Raw genomic sequence first — 15,953 nt, 5'->3', positions numbered from 1 at the left:
TCTGACGGGTGGAGGCGGCGTCCTGGATTTGAAAAAGACCTGGAAGAACATGAGCGACGGACGGAGGAGGGCGAACAGCTACAGGAAGAGGCTGGCGAGTGAGACACTACGTGATAATTCAATACTAGGCATGGGTAATAGAAATGGGCGCCTGCTAACGCTCGCCTCCGCTGAGACGTGACAATGGACCTTTCAGTAACTATGAACTCTGGGGCGAGGGATGTGTACGGACTTCGTCGGACTTCCCGCTCCCAAACATGCAAGTCCTGTTAAAGGGTTGGGGAACTGAGCACTCTGCTAAGTAGGGGTGGCGGACAGTTTTGAGTCCGAATGGCAGGGAGGCAGGGAGGGGGTTGGGGGGGATGGGATTGTTTAACTCTTTTTCTTTCCAAGGTTTAAGGTTTAGTTTTGACACAGTCAATGGTTATGCAGTACAAGCACGCCCTGAAGGGTACTAGGCTCACACCTGCGAATCCTTCATGCTCTTTAACAGCTCCGCTAGACATGGCAATGGGAGGCATACACGATATGGCATCTGACGCAGGTGCGCTGACTTCGGTGTCACCTCTCTCCCTGCTTACATGGAATGTGCGTAGCCTGGGGGACAGAATAAAGCGGGACCTGGTCTTGCACTGTATCAAGACACACCTTATCGGTACCACGAACAACGTGTTAGATAGATGGGGATATAAGATGGTGGTACATTCAGAGTTCTCTTCCGGATCCAGAGGGTTGGGTATCTTAGTGCGGAAGCAATTCCCGATAATAATAAATAAGACCAAAACTGATGGATCAGGGCGATTCGCAGCAATAATTACACAATGGGAGGGGCGGCCTCTTAAAATAGTGTCTGTTTATATTCCTCCTTCCTTATATCCCTTACTACCAGCAGACGAGGCACTGCATCTACCTGATACGCCCTGGCTGTCTGCAAATCCCTAAGATTAGGAAGGCAGTCCAAACAGCAATGGTCCTTTACTTCCAAGAAAACATTACGTTCTTGGAAGTTCTTAGGGGACAAGCCATTGCCTCAATTGCAGCGCATAAGCGGGAGAAGCAGCTAGAGCTTCACTCACTTGAAATAGTTTCAGGCAGCGGAAACCCAACACGCCACCAACCCCACCCCTGACGCGTCCCATACCCTACAACTCGCGCAGAAGCGACATAGGGAGCACCTGATGGAGTTTACCAAGCAACAGATAGAAGCCACACGACACAAGGTCTACGATGTGGGTGACAAAGCAGGGAAATTGCTGGCTTGGCTAGACAGAAGGGATAGGGGAGACAGGTGGGTGGCGCAGCTAAGTTCCAATGAGGGCCAGGCAGCGACTGACCCGCGAATGATAGCGCACACGTGGCGCGCCATTTTCATGCGGTCTACTCATCAACATCTAACATGACGGTAGAAGAGGCGTTGACTTATTTGAAAGATCTGTATATGCCCAGACTTACCCTTGTGGCAGCGAGCGAACTTGAGGCAGATCTTACAGTAGAGGAGCTACCGCCGGCAATCGGGGCGCTGCAGTCCGGAAAAGCCGTAGGGCCAAACGGTATACTTGTTGAACTTTATAAACAACTGGCTGGCACCATCGCCCCTCATTTTCTCAATATGTTAACAGACAGTCTAGGAGTGGGCGAGCTCCTGCTGGATCAGCGAGTGGCCACCATTGTGGCTATACCGAAACCGGGTAAGCCGGCTGATAGATGCACTTCATACAGCCCTATATCCTTGCTGAATGCGGAGGCTAAGATTCTCGCAAAACTATTGGCGACGAGGCTGACACCCCACTTATTGACAATCATACATCCTGACCAGTCTGGTTCATGCCAGGCAGGAATACGGCCCTCAATCTGAGGTGCCTACAAGGAGCTCTTGCCCGTGCAGTTTACCTACAGGAACCGGCGGTGGTGCTGTCATTGGACACGCAGATGGCGTTCGACATGGTAGAATGGCCCTTTTTATTCGCAGTGCTTCACCACCTAGGCTTTGGGCCAAAATTCTGTGCATGGGTCAAGCTTCTATATACCAGGCCAATGGCTCATGTCACTGCTAATGGTCACATGTCTGAGAACTTCCCCCTGTTGCGGGGCACGCGCCAGGGCTGCCCCTTGTCGCCCCTGCTATTTGCTTTGGTGCTGGAGCCGCTGGCGGCGTGGATACGGTGGGAACCAATGATAAAGGGACTCAAGTGGACAAACAGCTGGGAGGACCTTATCTCCTTGTACGCAGACAATGTGTTACTCTATCTGACTTCCCGGAGGCACTCCATTCTAGCCCTTCTTAATATCTGTCAAAACTTTGGGAAGGCATCGGGCTGCATCATCAACTGGTCTAAATCAGTACTTTACGTGCTGCACGGTCCTCCGCCGCAACTCCCTGCGGACTGCCCGCTTCGAGTTTCGGAGGATGCATTTAAGTATTTGGGCGTGGATGTAACTATTGACCCGGAGATCTTCTTTAAACAAAATCTGCAGCCGCCGTTAGACCGCCTCAAATGAGATGTGCATCATTGGGGTGCCCTGCCGCGACCCTGCAAGGGAAAGCAGCGCTTTTTAAGATGATGTCCCTACCCCGCTTCTTATATGTATTAGAGTATACACCGTTCCAGGTGCCACCCTCCTACTTCCGGACTATAGCGGCACATGTCTCTAGCCTTCTATGGGGCAATAAGCCAGCACGTATAGCACAATCCAAGTTGGTACGAGGCTGGTATGATGGAGGGATAGCGCTCCCAAATATTCAACTAGTGGCTGCATGCTCCACAATCTGACCCAGCATTTAAGGCAGACAGGGAACTGCTGGGTACAAAAGGAATGCTTACTCCCCTCTATGATAAAAGACTGACCGCAACACTACTCAGACCTCTAAAGCACACCGTGAGTATATGGCATGCAGCCCAGGCCAAACTGGGTTGGGGTGGGACTCTGACCCAACTTACGCCGTTATGGGATACGCTTAGGTAGACTCAGAAACAGTAAGGGCTTTGACAGTTGGGACAATATTGGTATTTCAACGGTGGGCGAAATGTGGCGCAATGGTGAAATAGTTACATTTGAACACCTTCAACAACCATACGCACTAGCATCTACAGAGCTGTTCAAGTACACACAGATTAGACACGCCTTAATGTCAGCGCTCCCGCCCGGCACGGAGGTCTCGGAGGCATCCCCCTTGGAGGATAGATTGTTGACAGAACACATACCGAAGAAGGCAACATCACTTACGTATTGCAAGCTGGGTAACAATCTGCCGGACCCGACAGGATCCCTATGAGATAAGTGGTCTCATGAGGTGGACGAGTTTGAGGACTCGGAATGGCAAGAAGCGCTAGCCTCTCCTAGGGAAGTGGACGTACACTCACAGCTCCGTCTGGTGCAGCTTCGGGTCCTACACCGCTCATATTACACTAGGCACACCTTACATATAATAGGTAGAGCGACACACCTCTTTCTGCCTGCGGGGATGAGGGTACCTTTTTCCATACACTATGGGATTGTCCCAAAATTAAGGAATACTGGGCTAGAGTGATGAAAACAATGTCACAGTCGACAGGGGTATCTCTAGTGCCAGAGCCCAGACGATGCTTGCTAAATATATGGGAGCCAAATGATTTAACTCGTCACGCACAGAGCTGGGCCACGCTGAGGATCATGGTTGCTAAGCGGAATGTGGCTCAGAAATGGGGGGCGGTGGTGGTACCAATGCTTACCGCATGGGGGAGGGACATGGATGCGGCTAGGTTTGCTGAACGAACAGTGTTCATTAATCAGGGGTGCCCCCGTAAGTGGAGTGAAATCTGGGGGGCATGGAATAGTTTCAGAGGAGAAATATGTGAACCACCACCCGAGCAAGAAGATGACAATTCGAACTCGGAAGGATAACGATATGAGTGCAAATTACAAATGGGACTCCGAACATGGAAAAATAATGCTGACAAGATGTGATTTAAATCAATTGATTGTGCTTTTATGTACTGTATTCTGATTAACCATTAAGTGTACGATTGCAATACTGCATTATTCTTGAAAACAATAAAAAATAAATTAAAAAAAACTATGAGGAGAACAATGTCTGGAAATCGAGTTTCTGTGAATATTGGTCATTTGCACATCCACAAGTGTTGTGATTTGTTTTGCGCCTATATAAATTCCAGATATATTTTGAAATAACTGTACTATTTATTTTCAAGCTGTTTAAATATTCAGTTAGAAAAAAACCTGACTTTTTACATCCTTTTGTTTGACAATTATTGTCCGGATAATTCACTTGACAAAAAGCACTTACTTTAATAAGAGAAAGAATAGTACAATATATTTTCCAGGAACAAATAAACATCAATTGGTAAAAAGACCTCTGTCCTTGAACAGACAGCAAATGTGTCAAGACAAAAACAAGATTTAAAGGCCTCTTTATTGCTCATTTACTTTCTGAATAAACTGAAAAACTGTTCCTTCCAGTTTAAATTAACTTAACAGCAAGGTCGAGTATATGCAAAAAAATAGCTTGACCTGATAAAATCCCACTCAAAATTGCGAGTGGATTTTTCGAGGCCTATCAGGCCTCGAAGAAACAAAACATTGTTACTAGACCTTCAGGTCTAGTAACTTAAAAAATCTTCTCAACCTAACTGTGATGCACTTGACCTCTGTGAGCAAATGTGACAAGTTAACAAGATTTAAATGCCTTTTTATTGCTCATTTACTTTGTGAGCAATAAAGATGCTTTTTAATTTTGCTATCATGTCACATCTGCTCTGCTTTCTGGAACAGAGGTCAAAAGTCAGTTTGTCTTCCTACTTGCTAGAAAGGGCGAGTAGGACCTAAAAATAACTCTCCCTAATTAAATCTGGCTCGCAAATGCAAGCTGGCAAGTGAATTTTTCAAGCCCTAACCTACTAGGACAATCCAAAGAAACTTGATATTTTTCTCCTTCGTTTGTTAGTAAGTAACACTGTTGACAAAATTAAGGGCAGTAGATTGTTTTGGGGTATTTTGTTTGTACGTAGTGACTGTAGTCCTTCTGTTTAACAAGAATGACCAGAATATGCATTAAGACTGGAACTCTAAGGTCACAGTGGCTATCGTGTGAGGAAAGAGGAGTAACAGAAAGTATACTCTTCTCTTCAAGGCATATCAAGCAGAGGATTGATTGGACATGTTTACTTTCTCAAGGTTCTTGAGCAATGTAGTTTGTGTTATTTGTAAGCTTATTTATGAAAGGTAAGCATTATCCTCACCTCTGTGTAGTTAATAGAACTGAAACTTTCTTTTACGTTAGCTTGGAAATGCTTTATGCTACTATACAAATGATATTTATAGGCATTAGTATCTCCTGATGTATACTTCTACCTGTAGATTGCTATCCTACTGAATATTCCCAGGTGCCAAACTAAATCAATAAAACTTACAACAGCTCTCCTTGGCTGGTAGATGCGTCCATCTATCTTGATGTCTCATTCCTCCATACATAATATGTCAGAGCCATATGGAAAAAACCCTGGCACTCTGCTGTCCGTTCCCTTTTGGCCTCATTCTTTGAAATGTTCCATGGAGAATGGCTCTACATAAAACATTTTTTACCTGAATTTTACGTTTGCTGGGTTAGGCAGGATGTCTCCACCCATGAAGCAAAGTGTCAAACCTTGTTTCTGCCATGGACAAATTACCATTTCAGACCATCACAGAGTCTATGATGCTTGTGGCCTACGCATGTTTCAAAGTCATGGGACCAAGAAGGCATCATGCACTCCAAAACTGTACAAGAGCAGGTGGCAAAACTGTTTATGGCATGGGCACACAACAAATGGCAGGTAGATTTGTTCTCATGTTAGGATATGGTCAAAGGTCCATGCCCCTCACCGTTATCACAGTCATCCAAAGACAATAAGAGGAACCCCAAGAAACGCTGCAGGACATCCAGACCCCAATCCAGTGGACGTCATTGCACCTTTCCCCCATCTTGGACAGCATAATCTTCCTTTGAACTAGAGTTATTAGAGGTCACCCTGTCGGACCAGTGCTGGCACCATTCCTGGCTCCGGTCCCTCCGAAGTGCCCCTGGAGTTAACAGCGTACAGTGCTAGTTATGGCATTCCTCGTGACCCTGAAGATGCTGTTTTGTAGAACCCTCAGGGCACCCTATTGACTCCAGCTAGCTCCAATCCTTTGGCAAAGGATCTACTGGTTGCTCCTACATAAGTATTAAAGCTGTCTCCTGAATCCTCAACAAAAAAATATTATGAGAAAGTGCCATCTTTCTTGCATTGGTATGCCCCCAATTTTTTCTGACTGCTGATGTGCTTTGACTGAGTGTGCCTCTCTGGGCTCCTTCCGACTAGGTACCCATGGCCTGTGTTCCTTCTCTAAAACTGTGTTGAAACTAAAACCCAACTGGCATCTCTGGCCACCTGTCAGCCCCTAGTAAATGGTACCTTAGGTACCCAGGGCATGGTGCAGGGCTGCAGCACTTATTGTTCAACTGTGTCCTGATGTCCGCTTGTTTGTGTGGTTTCAAATATGAATTCACCACATAATCTCTCACATTTTTCGCCCTCCTAAATGCGAAGAGAGGATCTTCCACTGTGTTAATTTCTGAGACTACCATGTTCCAATATTTTTTGACAATCTTTTTCATTTCCTGGCTTCTGGTGTTAAAAGTGGTGACACATACTAGCTTCGCAGAGGTGTTGGTCTTTGGTTTTACTTCTAGCAGCGTTTCTCGCGGACAAAACCAATCTCTTTTTCTGGCTCTATAAAGTAGTCCCTTCAGGGAACCTCTGTCCCTCAATCTGGTGATTTGGGGTTCTGTTTCCTTGAAGAAATCCGATCTGCGCGAGCAGTTGCGCCTCAATCTCAGAAATTGCCTGTTGGGCATGGTTCGAGGCATGTGGGCTGCTGAATTCATATCTGTGCATAGATCGCCGCCTAGTGTTGGGTCCGGATGATCGCACATTGTTGTCCTGGAAGAGTCTTCGAAGTATCACAAGATAGGTGGCTCCTCCCCTGGATTACAGTGCGCATGGGCATCGACTCCATCCTCAGATTGTTTTTTTCCGCCATTGGGTTCGGATGTATATTGGTTTACTCTGTCGGAATCGATAAAAAACTTTCTTAAGGCCAAAAGGTCTTTAGTCTTATTCGTCGGTTTTGTCTAGCGTTCGGTGCCTACTCGTTCCGGTTCGGTCCCGAGCCGGAGTCTACAGAACCGCGTGCTCTCAACGCGGAGGGCCCTGTCGAGGATGCTATCGACTGCTCATCATGGACCGTAGTCCGTTCAAGAGATGTCCCGTGTGCAACTCCAAGTATCCCCCCATCGACGTCCACACGGTGTGCAACAAGTGTCTGTCGCCGGATCATGATGAAGCCAGTTGCATGGCTTGTTCCCGTTTCAGGTCCAAGAAGACGCTTAAGCAGCGACGTGCTGCGCTCCAGGAGGCCCAGCAGACTGCACCGGCGCCTGTGGACATCTTCGATGACGGGGATGACTAAGGAGATGACCGGGAAGTTGAAGAAACCTTGTCGAATCCAAGTCGGAGGTCGACTACGACGCTGAAATGTTTGAGGCCGAAGAAGTCGTCGAAGAGGTGGGAGACGACGAAGGGGCCTTTGGGGCCATGGAAGATAGCTCGAGCGAAGAGCTGCCTCAAACAGACATTGGGTTCGTACCGCTTCAACAGGCTCAGGTCGAGGGATCGCCAGTAGGCCTTACCCAAAACCTTGCAATGGGTTCTACGGCCCCACCTTCGGGCTCGGCTACGGACATTACTATTGAGCCGCGCCCTGAGAAATCGAAACCGAAAGCAAAACCATCGGTCTCGACGCAGGCGAAAGCACCGGTACCCTCCACGAAACCGAAAGTTCAAGTTACCTTGGTCGGATTCAAGCACTCGGAGCCGTTGGCGTCGACGAAGCACAAGGCTCTGGTCGAGCCAAAGACTCAAGTCAAGGGCGTCGAGACTAAGTCTGCCACGCCAAAGCCAAAAGTCACGGTGGTCGAGTAAATCGGCGCCGAAGAAGGTCGACGCCAACAAAGGGCTCGGTGATCCGAAGGCTCTCGAGACTCCGCGCCAACAGGATAAGGCCAAGAGCGGTGCAACCCACGAGTCCACGTCTAGTGGTGCCTCGAAGGATCCCAGCGACTCGGTGCAGCCGTCCGCCGCTTTCACCAAGAAGGTGACTGACTCCTTACAGCGCATCAGGGAGAAGGCCTCGACAGTCAGCCCTAAAGATGATCCCCCCTCGAAGCCGGTTGAGAAGCCTCAAAAGGGGTCGACGCTGATCCATTTCACGTTGCCGCCGAAGGTGGCGCCGAAGGCTTGCGCCCCTAAGTTGGGAACGGGTGTCCCTGAGACGGTGCCCTCGGTGCCGAAGTCGACCACAGGGGTTCCAACCCAGAAGCACCGTCAATCTTCGTTGGAGGAACAACGTGAGCACTTTATCGATGCCGAAACAGGCAGGCTTTCCCTGCATAAAAGGAAAATTGCCCCGGAAAGGCCTATGGAGTCCTACAAGATTCCTTTGAAGAAGAAGAAGGATTCCACTTCGACTCCTGTTCTTGTGGAACCACTCTCTCCACAGGCCCATAATGCCTCGCCCACTTACTCTGACGTGGAAGCTGGTGAGGGTGATGATGAGGATGAGTACAGCTATCCTGTCTACACAGACCCTGATGATGTCAATGAGCCCTGGGCAACTGGGGCTGACCCAGGTGACCCTCACTCTGCCCCGGACACTCAACTCTACGTGGTAAAAACGTCACCCACTGAGGATTCTGCTGCTTTTCATGCCCTCATTGAACGGGCGGCTAAGAACCATGACGTCCAGCTCCATGCTGACCCCATTGAGGAGGACTTTCTCTTTGACACCTTTTCGGTCTCAGAGAGGACTGTGAAGACTCTCCCTATGTTGAAGGGTGTCTTAAAGCATGCTGGGACATTTTTAAAGAGCCTACCAGAGCCAGGGTAATAAACCCGAGGATAGAGAAGAAGTATAAGCCAGCACCTACTGACCCTACTTACATCAAGGGACAGCTCCCTCTAGACTCTCTTGTTGTTTCTAATGCCCGGAAGAGGGCTAATTCTCAAACAACGGGTGATGCTCCTCCCCCAGATAAGGAATCGAAGGTGTTTGAGGCATCAGGGAAAAGGGTGGCTGCTCAAGCGGCCAATATCTGGCGCATTTCCAATACGCAAGCACTTCTAGCGAGGTATGACAGGGCACACTATGACACACTGGAGTCCCTGTTGCAGCACCTGTCAGACGAATACAAAGAGGCAGCTGAGATGCTCATCCAAGAGGGGAAGCTAATATCCAATGCTTCTATTAAATGTGCACTGGATGCGGCTGACACCGCGGCCAGAGCTGTCAACACTAGCGTCATGCTGAGACGGCAAGCCTGGCTTAGAATCTCGGGATTTAAGCCGGAGATACAGACCACCATTCTTAATCAAACAGTTAACCCTGATCATCTGTTCGGCCCTGAGGTGGACACCACCTTTGAAAAGATAAAGAAGGACACTGACACTGCTAAGTCCATTGGGGCCTTGCAGTCCCAGCAATTCAGGGGTGGTTCTTTTCGTCGCTCAAGCAATAGAGGTGTTTCCAGAGGCCAAAGCTCACAACCCACGCAGTATTATAAGGGCAGTACACAATCCACCTACATCAAACAGAGTCGTGGTGGATATCGTGGGAACAGCGCCAAGGGCAGAGGCAGAGGAAACAATAACGCCAGATCCTCTACCAACAACAACAAACAGTGACGCCTTGTCACTGCCCCCCGACCACGCAACACCGGTCGGGGGGAGGCTTCAGAGGTTCCTTCCAGTCTGGAAGTCCATCAAAACAGACAGGTGGGTCACAAAACTTGTCCAGTACGGTTATTGTCTGGAGTGAACATCCACTCCGCCAAACATACCCCCAAGACACCGTCCTATGTCTGCCGAGCATTTGCACTTATTGCAGCTGGAGGTACTCGTCATGCTGCAAAAAGGGGCAATCGAGCTCGTGCCTGTGGAAGAAAGAGGCACAGGAGTTTACTCACTGTACTTCTTGATTCCAAAAAAGGACGGGTCCCTCAGACCCATACTCGACCTCTGACCCCTCAATCACTACATTCTATCGGAGCATTTTCATATGTTGACCCTGCAGCAGGTACTCCCGTTGCTCAGTCAAGGGGATTTCCTCGCAACTTTAGACCTAAAGGATGCGTATTTTCACATTCCGCTGCACCCGTCACACAGAAAATACCTCCGGTTCACCATCCAAAACCAACATTACCAGTTCAAGGTTTTGCCTTTCGGAGTCACCACGGCACCCAGGGTGTTTACAAAGTGCCTGGCGACAGTGGCAGCGCACCTGAGGAGACAAAACATTCACGTCTACCCTTATCTGGACGACTGGCTCATTCAGGCAAAGTCAGCCCAGCAGTGTGCCTCCAACATGTCCCACACCATTCACCTCCTTCACGATCTGGGGTTCTCACTGAATTACCCAAAGTCCCACCTGCAACCCGCCCACATACGGCAGTATCTGGGTGCGACAATAAACACTCTGGCAGCCACAGCACAGCCAAATTCAGTGAGGGTCAACAGCATTCATTCGCTGATACAGAAGTTCAGACCGCAACGCTCGCTTCCAGCGCGAGTGTTCATGCAGTTGATAGGCATGATGGCCTCCTGCATCTCCATAGTCCCGCACGCAAGACTACATATGCGTCCGCTTCAGTAGTGCTTAGCACGTCAGTGGACTCAGGCTCACGGCCAGTTGAAAGACCTAGTGTTGGTGAGCGGTCGGGCATACAACTCTCTGCATTGGTGGAACCCACAAAACCTTTGCAAGGGAATACGGTTCCAGGAGCCTGTGCCACAGATCATCCTGACGACGGATGCTTCTTTCCAGGGATGGGGAGCTCATATACTCCATTACACTGTGCAGGGACTATGGACGCAACAGCAACGAAAGATGCACATCAATGTTCTGGAACTGATGGCAATCTTCATGGCACTAAAGGCCTTCAAAGTACATCTGTGCAACAAGGTCGTGTTGATCCGGACGGACAGCATGACGGCCATGTACTACATTCAGAAGCAGGGAGGAACACACTCTCCACAGCTGTCTCATCTGGCTCGGAGCATGTGGAAGTGGGCCATTCAGAGGAATATCTTCCTCATGGCAGAACACCTCCCAGGCAAGGACAATCAGATGGCGGACCTGCTCAGCAGGTACAGCCACCAAATGCACGAGTGGGAGATGCATCCATCGGTACTCCACCCGTACTTCCAAAGGTGGGGTCATCCAGAGATAGACCTGTTCGCCATAAAGGAGAACGCAAAATGCCAAAGCTTCGCCGCCAGGTTTCCACACCCACAGTCGCAAGGCAATGCAATATGGATGAACTGGTCAGGCAAATATGCGTACGCTTTTCCCCCAGCACTTCTGATACCGCTGGTGGCACGCAAGCTGAAGCAGCACTCAATGACTCTCATCCTGGTTGCTCCAACGTGGGCTCGCCAACCATGGTACACCACGTTTCTGGAACTGTCCGTGGTACCGCATCAAAGACTGCGCCTCACGCCCAGGCTTTTGACGCAGAGCCATGGCAACATTCAGCATCCAGATCCGCAACAGCTCAACCTGGCGATCTGGCTCCTGATGTCCTAGAGTTTGGCTACGTCAACTTACCTCCTGACTGTATGGACATCATCCGGGAGGCAAGGAATCCCACCACTAGAGCATGCTATGCGGCGAAGTGGAAGCGGTTTGTCATTTATTGTGCAGGCCACAACATTTACCCGCTAGATGCATCTATTCAGAACATCATTTGTTATCTTTTCCATCTGTACAAATGTAATCTAGCCTATGCTTCCATTCGCATACATTTATCCGCAATGGCTGCTTATCTCCAAAACAGGCAGCACCTCTCACTTTTCAGGGTGCCTGCCATTAACCACTTGGACGCTAAGGCTTGGAAGGCTCATATAATGAGATTTCCATTGAAATGAATGGGCAGTGCATGACAAGTTGCCCTTGTCATTAGCATCCAAGTGGTTAAAGCCTTTCTGGAAGGACTCAAACGAGTCATTCCTCCACGGACTCCACCAGCTCCTGAGTGGAACCTCAATGTGGTCCTCACCCGGCTGATGGGTCCCCCTTTTAACCACTGCATTCCTGCGAGATTCAATTCTTGACATGGAAACTGGCTTTCCTTATAACGATTACGTCGCTGCGACGAGTTAGTGAACTCCAGGCACTAACTATCCAAGAGCCATTTATTCAAATTCATTCTAACAGGGTGGTGCTTCGCACTAACCCTAAATTCCTTCCTAAGGTAGTGTCTCAATTCCATATTAACCAGACTATTGAACTACCTGTGTTCTTCCAAAATCCTGAGTCATTGGCGGAGAGAATGCTCCACACGCTTGACGTCAAAAGGGCCCTAATGTAATCATTGATAGGACCAAGGATTTTAGGAAAACTAAACAACTCTTTGTTGCCTTTGCGCCACAACACAAAGGTAACCCCATTTCCAAAGCTGGTATAGCCAGGTGGATAGTTAAATGTATTCAGATCTGCTATCTGAAAGCCAAGCGAACTCTCACCATTCCACCACGGGCCCACTCCACCAGAAAGTTGGGGGCCTCCATGGCTTTCCTTGGAAATATTCCTTTGGGAGACATATGTAGAGCAGCCACATGGTCTACCACACACACATTTACAAAACATTATTGTGTTGATGTGCACTCTAAACAGCAGGCAGCTGTAGGGCAGGCTGTTCTAAAAACACTTTTCCAAACTGCTGCAGCTGGCATGAGCGGCCGCCGTTAATGGAGGGACTGCTATGTATTCTATGCACAGATATGAATTCAGCAGCCCACATGCCTCGAACCGAATATGCTACTTAACAGTATGAATCTGTTCTTGGCATGTAGGGCTGCTGACAATCATATCGCCCGCCCTCCTCCTCGGCCCCTGTAGCAGCTGCAGCATTCGCATATACTTCTAGCATGGTCATCATTCACTGAGTTTCACTCCATCTTGGCCACAATGGCTAAAAACAATCTGAGGTTGGAGTCGATGCCCATGCGCACTGTAGTCCAGGGGAGGAGCCACCTATCTCGTGATACTTCGAAGACTCTTTCAGGACAACAATGTGCGATCATCCGGACCCAACACTAGGCGGCGATCTATGCACAGATATGAATGTCAGCAGCCCTACATGCCAAGAACAGATGCATACTGGTAAGTAGCATATTCGTTATCTCGTAGGCTTCTTGGATGGTGTGAGTTGTACTTCAAAAGGGTGTTTTGTTCCGTAGATTTGTAAATCAGGGGCATCCTCAACTCTCAATGAGAGATCTAAGAAGCAGATATTCTCCCGCTCATAGGTCATGATGAATGTGATGACTGATGATCTTCCATTTAACCATATCCAAAAGTCAATCAGGCTCCAATCTGTTCCAGTCCAAAACATCAGAACATCATCAATGTAACGTTTCCATATTGTGATATTATCAATAAATGGATTATCTGGAATGTATATGTGAGTATCTTTGTATTTATCCATAAAGAGATTTGCTAAACTGGGAACGAATCCCACCCCCATAGCTACTCCCTTGCATTGAAAGTAGTATTAGTTCTGAAATACAAAATAATTCCTGGTCATTGCAATTTCCAGTAGTTCAACCAGGAAGTCAGTTGGGATCTATTGTGAAGTTAGCCATCTTTCCAGCACTTCACATGTACATTCCAGACCCTGATCATGTGGGATGCTAGTATACAGGGACGTGACGTCCAGGGTCACTAGGAACTGTGTAGTAATGTCGTATGGTTGGTACTCCACCATCTAAATAATGTGCATGGTGTCCCTCATGTAGGATTTAGTTTCCATCACCCAAGATTGCAGAAAACCATCAATAAACTTGTGCAGAGGCTCTAGAATAGAACGGCAACCTGAAACACTGTATCCCTGGTGGATCGTTGAGGTTTTTATGAATATTTGGGAGAGTGTAGATCGTGGGTATCCTGGGATGTTTTTTATTTAGAAAATTATACCCTGGTTCACTTAGGAATCCTTCTTCCAATGCCTTTAGTGTGAGCTGATGGATGAGCTCTGCTACATACTGGGTAGTATGTAGTCGTGTATAACTTTCTTGACAGCCCAACTGATGTTGGATCTCCGTTATGTAGTGCCTTGTATTTTGGAACACAACAACACCTCCTTATCCGCTGCTTTGATAACAATCGCATCATTTGCTCTCAGTGATTCTAGTGCTTGTTTCCCCTCTTCGGTGACATTGTATTTTCTATTGTCCCAGATTGTGAGGCATAATACGTGCCAAGAGTTTATCCAAATTTGTTTTAATTACCTCGGGAATAACCTATATGTTAAAAAATGTACCTTCACTGGGCTAATGAGATCAATTTGTTAAGGTTATCCACTTATTCCAAGAATGCCATACAGTATGTCAGTACAAGAAATTTGCCTTTGACCCTGCCCATATACCATGTCAAAATTTACCTCAAGTATTTCAGACCTGCCATTTTATACTGGTATGCTCCCTTCAACCCGCCCCCTCCACCCCAATAAGCCATGGCTTCCCTCTCTGTGGCAAATAATTACCTCCAGTATACCCGCTTTAACATTTTGCCTTGGGTTCCCTCCTTTGTGCCAAGAATTACGTCCAGTGTCCCAGCACCAGCATTATGCCACGGGTGCCCCATGCTCCGAATTTCCTCCAGTATGCAAGCGCCATCAATTTTCAGAGGGGTCTCTATGCCAAGAATTACTTCTATTATGTTAGAGCCTGCATTTTGCCCTTCTTTATGGCAAGAATTATCTCTAATATGCCACCAGGAGCATATTTACTTGGGTGCCACCATACGCCCTGAATTCTATGGAGTATGTTAAGGCCAGTGGAAAACTCAGAATCCTAAAACAAGCTAACAAACTCCCTTTTACTCACACCCTCTCTCATGCTTACCCCCTCTCACATGCACAATTCTCCCTCACTCAATCTAACTTGCACTCTCTCACTCACCCATTCTCACTCATACTCACTCCCACTCACATAAACGTACTCATAGTAACTAGTTCTCATTCTCTCTCACTAACACTGGGCCTGGTCCAACTGCTGCACCATTGATGGCTACACCCCAGACTCTCTTACACTCTCTCACATTTTCCATTTACTCATTTCTTCTAACACGCTCGCACTCCTTCACTCATTCCCTTTTACACACTTTTGCTTTTTCATACACTCTAAAACGCATTCCCACTCACTTTTACTCTCATTGACACACTCAAATGAACGTGAGCCTTGAAAACCACCAGCAGATAGGCATCACATTATGAGGCATGCGCAGTAGGTCTTCTAAATAAAATGGATTGTGCCTGTGTGAGGGGATCGTAATTGAACTCTACCCCTCAGCCATCTGTTGTGTTTTTAACAGCATTCTGTAGATGGATCGTGCCTCATCCACCTCCTCCTCCTGTCATCATGAGCTTGGAGATGAGGCCGAGAGGGCTGACCCGTTCACTGGCACTGTTTATGGAAGCATGAACGTTGTGTTTCCATGAAAACATCAGTTAAATACTTAGCAGATGTTGCTTTCGAAAGATGGTAGGGCTACACCTGGAGCCCCTGAAAAGGAGCCAGCACTATGGGTTACTGCACTGTAGCTCATGAAAGAAATGTTATGGCTCTGAATATGTTTTAGTGTAAATTGGTTGTTTTCATTTTGCATGAGGCGGGTATGATGATCACAGAACAGTTCGGAAGAATATGGGATTCAACTTTCAAGCAGTGATGTACTACAAACATTGTTAAGTCACCAGAATGGGTCTTTCTTTACCCATATTGTATATTGCTAAAGCCCTCAATAAAAATATGTTAAACCTAAAATATGAGCTGTAACCATAATTGCAATGGTGGTATTAATCCTCTGTAAAATAAATA

General features: G+C 47.6%; 1 protein-coding gene across 1 annotated transcript in view; it reads left to right on the top strand.

Annotated features, from left to right (window-relative positions):
• Positions 1-15,953, top strand: part of DHTKD1 (dehydrogenase E1 and transketolase domain containing 1) — a 1,474,452-nt gene that overhangs the window by 351,052 nt on the left and 1,107,447 nt on the right. The gene's annotated exons all lie outside the window — the stretch shown is intronic.

The sequence above is a fragment of the Lissotriton vulgaris genome, chromosome 1_1 (genome assembly GCF_964263255.1).
Source record: "Lissotriton vulgaris chromosome 1_1, aLisVul1.2, whole genome shotgun sequence".
Classification (NCBI taxonomy): Eukaryota; Metazoa; Chordata; class Amphibia; order Caudata; family Salamandridae; genus Lissotriton; species Lissotriton vulgaris.
This window is presented reverse-complemented; position numbering and strand designations above follow the sequence as displayed.